The sequence below is a fragment of the Nematolebias whitei genome, chromosome 22 (genome assembly GCF_014905685.2).
Source record: "Nematolebias whitei isolate Nwh7 chromosome 22, NemWhi1, whole genome shotgun sequence".
Lineage (NCBI taxonomy): Eukaryota > Metazoa > Chordata > Actinopteri > Cyprinodontiformes > Rivulidae > Nematolebias > Nematolebias whitei.
The window spans coordinates 13,096,440-13,102,439 of record NC_056519.1 but is presented as its reverse complement, the minus strand read 5'-3'; the positions used below and the strand labels follow the sequence as shown (position 1 = coordinate 13,102,439).

The window sequence follows — 6,000 nt, the reverse complement described above, 5'->3', positions numbered from 1 at the left end:
GCTATTTGACAGCAGAAATGATACGTTATGTTTCGGTGCGTGCATTTGACTGCATCATATGATCGAGGGGGGAAACTGTTCAATAATCCTTTTATTATAAAGCGACACAGGAGCGAGCAGAGAATACGAGGGGATCATGACGTAACCGTTTCCATAGGCGACTGATATGCTGGCCTGGCCAATGGAAATCCACACCAGCGGCCCGTACCCATCCTCCTTTTGACGTGCATCACATGTCCCCGGCGGTGTTGTGGCTGAAGATTACTAAACGCAACAAGATCGTTCACGCCAATGCACTTCCGCCTTCGACACATTCAGCGAATTAAAATAGGATATTTCTCTTTTAGCAAGAGAAGTTATTTAAACATTAAATTATATTTTAATACGGTGAATCCTCGAAGATATGAGTTACTTTAAAAGAAATATTAATTTATGTGAATAATAATAATTAAAAAAAAAAAAAAGCTTGTGATCTTGTATATCTCCCGGTCAGAGATGAAGATATTTGTAAAGATGAACGCAGGACTCACCAGTCGTCTTATTAATTGTACTAACGCAGATCAGTGACAGTAACAATTAAAAAAAAAAAATGCATGCGTCATGAATTTCCGATGCATTAAACTGGAGTTTCCATGAACACCAAGTGGGGAGTGATTTATCTTGAGGGTGAGTCCAGGCTGAGGATTTGGTCGTGGCTGTGACAGCGCAGTGGGCGGGGCTTTACCTCAGCTCGGCGGAGAGAGTCTAGTCTTCGGTGAGACTGAGGGGGAGTTAAAGACAGAAAGGGACAGGGGTTGCTCTCCAGAGAACGGAGTAAGTATTTCTTGGGTTGTAATTTCTCTGCTAGCGCGACAAAATGCGGCAAGATAAGGATTGCTTCCAGGTGTTTGGGACGTTGCATATAAACCCCACGACCGGTTAAATCCTCGTTTTGGCGTGCAGTGATCAACGAGGGCCAGCCAATGGTGGGTAGCTCTATACGAAGCTAACGTTGTTAGCTAACGTTATATCTTGCTTAGATACTGACATTGGGCGTTTCATTTTTCCAACGCTGGTGGCTAATCTGCCGAGTTGGTGTCAAATTCCCTTTGCTTGTAGATAATTTGCCGAGACTTCTGCTTTGCGCTGGACTGAGTTATTTGACTTGTCATTCAGTTAGAAGCAGTCTTTTTTTCGTATATTCCCGCAATAAGCTAAGACATGGGAGCTAGTCGGCTAACGGTTCACGCTAGCCACAGACGATGGTTTTAATATTATCTTGGGCAGCAATTTGACGTTTAGATTATGCTTCTCACTTAAATTGTGTGCTAATATCGCTATTTAAAAGTTACTTGTATAAAATCTAAAATAATGCCATGTTTGCATGACGACTTCTCGTTTACCACGCTATATTATCACCTGCATAACCGGTCTTATTAAACAGCATAACGGTCCGGATAAATGCTGTTTGACGGAGTGGAAACAGTGGGAGTCCACGCGCTGCGGTTGCTCGCGATGACAGAGCTCGAGGAGTACAGACTAGACTGACAGAGGCACCCGTAAAGGCTCATTATTGAACGTCCTCTCTGGTGTCTGTCACTACACAGCAGAGGCAGTGAACTTGTTTTCATTCATGTACAATTAACGCCTTCTGTCGACCAGCGACGCCTGCTTATGCGGGTATAATTCACCGGTGTACGCCTCAGCCATACACCGGTGAATTACATAATTCCCCAACGATCTGTGTCAAACGTGATTCTGAACACTTTATTTAGCTGTAAACGTCATCTTATCAATACCAAACCTTATGATTAAAGAACACCTTCCCATGAAGGTCCTGTACTGTTACACATACGTTTATTTTATGTTGAATGGCAAGAACAGCAACGAGGCTTTGAAGCAAGTGTGTGTCCCAATACAACCATTCTCTAGTCATTGCAGGCTCTTTAAGATGACCACGTCTGTTTGCCCTACACGCTTAATCACAATGTGGGCGCTGACTGTAATATCATGCACTCAAAAACATTGCAGCTATTCAGACTGATGTGGAGTGCAGCCTCTGTGCACCTTTTGGTGTTTAGTTGAAGGGATCACTTCTTATCCAATTAAAAGGGACCCGGCTTGCTGCGGCACCCATGGTGTCGTCTTGTGTTTTCTGTAGTGATTTGTGATCCGACAGTGAGAGGACTGTAATGACTACTGCAGTTTTCTCAAACTGCATTTTAATGTGGAAATTATTGCATGCCTGGAAGGAATGGACTGTGATTTAATGATACAAGGTGTGCTGGTCATCTTGGCTTGCAGTAGTTATCTGTGGACTTGTTACATAATCTTATGACAGCTAAGCCAATTCAGATATTCTAGAAAGAATGTCTTGCAGCAGAGCATATGATCAATGGTGATCTCTTATGAAACAATAGCGATTCAGTGTGCCTTTTAAAATGGGAATGTTCAAACCGGATTTTATCACATTGTAAAAATATCTCTGAGAGTGATATTTCATTTTAGCCATCTCAGCATCTAGAAATTCAATGCATGTATAATGATTCACCCAAAGTATCTTTGACACAGCTTGTTCTTGCATTTGAGCCCTTTGAACTTACTGTTGCTGTCACTCAAGAATAACAAAAATATCCTTTCTCATTCCTTGCTACACCATTTTTTTATGGCTCACAATGACCAACAGTGCTTAACCTGTCTAAGAAGTCAGCCGTTGTTGCATATGACATTATTCTCTAGCTGTTATTACAGCGGCAAGACCAGTGCCATTTTTTTCATCTATTTTTTTTTTTTTTTCCATCATACATTTGTGTACCAGTCATTTGCTCGGACTTTAATTCCTGCTAATTTAAAAGCTTATTTGCCGAATACTTCTCAAGGAACAGAAGTGTTGAGCAGTCACAGCACCACAATAATTTTGTGCGTATAGTTTACTTCTACTTCTCTTCATCCTAACAGTTGTCTCTTTATTGGGCAGCTGAAGACAGAACAGTCATGATGAGTTTAGGAGAGACCTGACAAATTCACATTATGACGCACACTGCTTTGGAGTAACATGCCATCAACAGTCGTGAAAACTAGTACAGTACTCCTCAAACAACTCTTCAGACGTTTATGCTGGCTGTTAAGAAATAATTAAAAAATCTGGTCAGTGTAGGTCTAAGGTGACATTGACCTGTATGTAAACCAACTTTGAAAGCTAAACATAGTCTGTTGTTGTACCATGACGTACAATGTATTTACGAGTTCATGTTTTCACGATGGAGTTTTGCTTATCTGGCTTCTGTGTGTAGTCTGTACAGCCAAGGTTATTCAAAGCAGTTGTATTAGGTTAATGTGGCATTGAAGTCACAGTTACCTCCCATTCCTTCAAATCTGGCTTAAGAATGTGTACTGGGCAGGTACGCTTTCAATGAATTGGCTTCAGCATCATAGTTGCAGAGATGAATGAGCTGCAGTAATAACAAAAAAGTCCAGACTAATCACAATTTTGCATTCTGAAAGTGGTACCAAAACAAAACTGTGCCTAAAAATGCAGAATTCCTGAAAGTTAAACTTTTTTTAACAACAGTTTGTTGCATTTTAAAAGGTGTGTAGGAGTTTTTGATTCTAAAAAAAATATATAAACTTAAATTGACCGTACTTCCACATGGCAACGCTTTCCCTGCAATAAGCATGAGATGACATGGCAGTATCACCTGTGTCACACAGATAATTGCATACTTTTTTGCACATTTAAACTGTCTTTATTTGTACCAGTTTAGTCAAACGGTTCAAACTTTGCTCCATCAGTGCGGTGCAGGATGTGTTATGACAGTTACAGAAAGCACTCGTTATTTTGAAACGTTTTCCTGAAACTGTAACTGGCTTTAATCCTGTACTACAGTACAAGCTTCTTTTGTAATTCTCAATGGTACAATTTCAATAAACATTTAAAAGTGTCTTAAACATATTTCGCTTAGACTGTCAGGTGAAGCTGGCAGCACTTATCACTGCAGTAGATTATTTGCATATTTTGAAGCTTCAGTAACAGAGTGTAGATGATTATTAGATTTTTTTCACATGAGCAGAGTTGTAGCTGGCATGAATGTACAGTTATTTTATCTATAGAGCAGATGCATAAAATGTTATGTCTCAGTATTTGGAAATTTAAAGCAAGCTAGATTTTTAAATTTAAGTTGTTAGAAATATTTCACTATTCACACCAACAAAATTCTATGTAGATGCTAATATTATTAGGATAATGAGCTCAGACTGTGGTGAAGAAAATGACCGAGCCTGTGACCCTCAAGTTGCTAAGCTGATATCTTGTATCAAACAGCTTTTCATCTTTAAAATAGTTCAGGATAAGGTGAAATGTTTGGAATATTCTAGTTTTTTTGAAAGTAGCTTAAGAATTGAATGTCTTTCAAATTTGTTTAATGCACAATAAATGGCTGACCAACTGTATTTTGCCATTTGTAAGTGAATTATGGCACGTTTAAGAAAAATTTCTACATACCTATCCTTTCCTGGATATATTTTCTTTAATGTCAATCTGATAATTTAGAGGATGCTTAAATTGTAGGGGTTCACCAGTTGCAGTTTTCTGGCCGATCACGATTTCTAAAAAGTCTGACCTGCCGATTCCGATTTTGGCCGGTACCGATTTCGTTTGATAGGCGACACACTCAGGTGTTATAAGGTCACAATGCACCTTCAATTTTCCAATATTATTTTATTGAAAAACATACCTTTGAACCTTGAGTTTAACTCCATCGCAGAACTCTCATCTAGAAACAATACAAACTTTTTTTAACTGGTCATGAGGTAGTGCTCTGAAATATAAAGGAAGTTCAGACAGTTGTTGTTAAAACTAAAAAATCGGTAAAGTTGTTTCTCGTGCAAGTATCGTCCGATTTCCCATAATTAAGGAAATCGTTGCCGATAAATGGGATGGCCGATTTATCTGTGCACCCCTATTAAATTCCACTGTGCTGTCAATTCTAGGGCATTTTTGTTGGCTTCAAAATCAGAGTTAACTATTGTTGACTACAAATTCTGCCCTTCTTTAGAATCGCATGAATTTAAGGTCTTCACATTTTTTATGTCTGTATTCTTCCCACATTGGGGTTTCTTAATTTTTCCGACGTTAATGAATTATGTGATAAAATGTGTAGTTACATGACTATGTTTTTCAAATTACTTATAATCTTTATGGTAGGTTAATAAATTAATTTGTGTAGTGATGTAATTTAACTTGAAAATGTATAAAGTATAATTTAATTGATATATGAGTACACACTTTTATTGCTAACAGCTGTGAGTCTATATAAAAATATAGATTTACTTTAATTTTTGGATCACATTTTTTCATACATGATGAAAAGATGCCTGAGGGGACAAAGTGTTGCTGATGACGCCTCTGACTGTGCGTTTTCATGAACTAGCTGCCTGACAGTGTCAAAGAGCTATCTATGTATGTAGAGGTTCCGGTCTGCAGGGTGAAGTAGCACTTCTAGCCACGAGCAAGGCTACACAAGAATGGCTGGGGTATCTCCGCTTTGCACCCTCCACATTTACATGGCCTGACCCAGTTCAGCTACGACTATCTGTGAGGGGGAGGGGACAGTCTGGGGTAAGCTAAAAATACCACATCTCGTTTTAGGCAGCTCCGCTGCAGAGGGATCCCTAGAATTGCTACCCCTGACTTCCATCTACCGTAGTTGTTGGCACGTGGAGGTGTTCAAACTGCCAGAGGGTTTCCTTAGTATGTATGCAGACATGAGTGTTTGAGATGCAGACGTCTTCTCTTTTATCTGCTTGCTTCTTTTTGCCACAGCCTCTGGTGGAGGGTCTAGTGTACATCTACGGTAATGTGAGATAAAAGCCTTAAATAGCTTAAGGTGAAGACTTGACTTGTGAGTTAGAACTCTTTGCCTTTAGATTAATTAATCACATGTGCATGGTAAGCTGTGGAGTCATTGCTTTAGGGTGGAAAGAGTTAACAGCAGCCTCTGTCATTCAACCATTTGATGCCAG

At 39.4% G+C, this 6,000-nt stretch overlaps 1 protein-coding gene across 1 annotated transcript in view; it reads left to right on the top strand.

The window, feature by feature from the left end:
• Window positions 1-735: 735 nt before the first annotated feature.
• The window catches only part of atp2b1a (ATPase plasma membrane Ca2+ transporting 1a), a gene marked incomplete in the record, with an annotated part of 55,888 nt that continues 50,623 nt past the window's right edge, over window positions 736-6,000 (top strand). Inside the window, 1 exon segment of the mRNA XM_037695748.1 lies at window positions 736-813.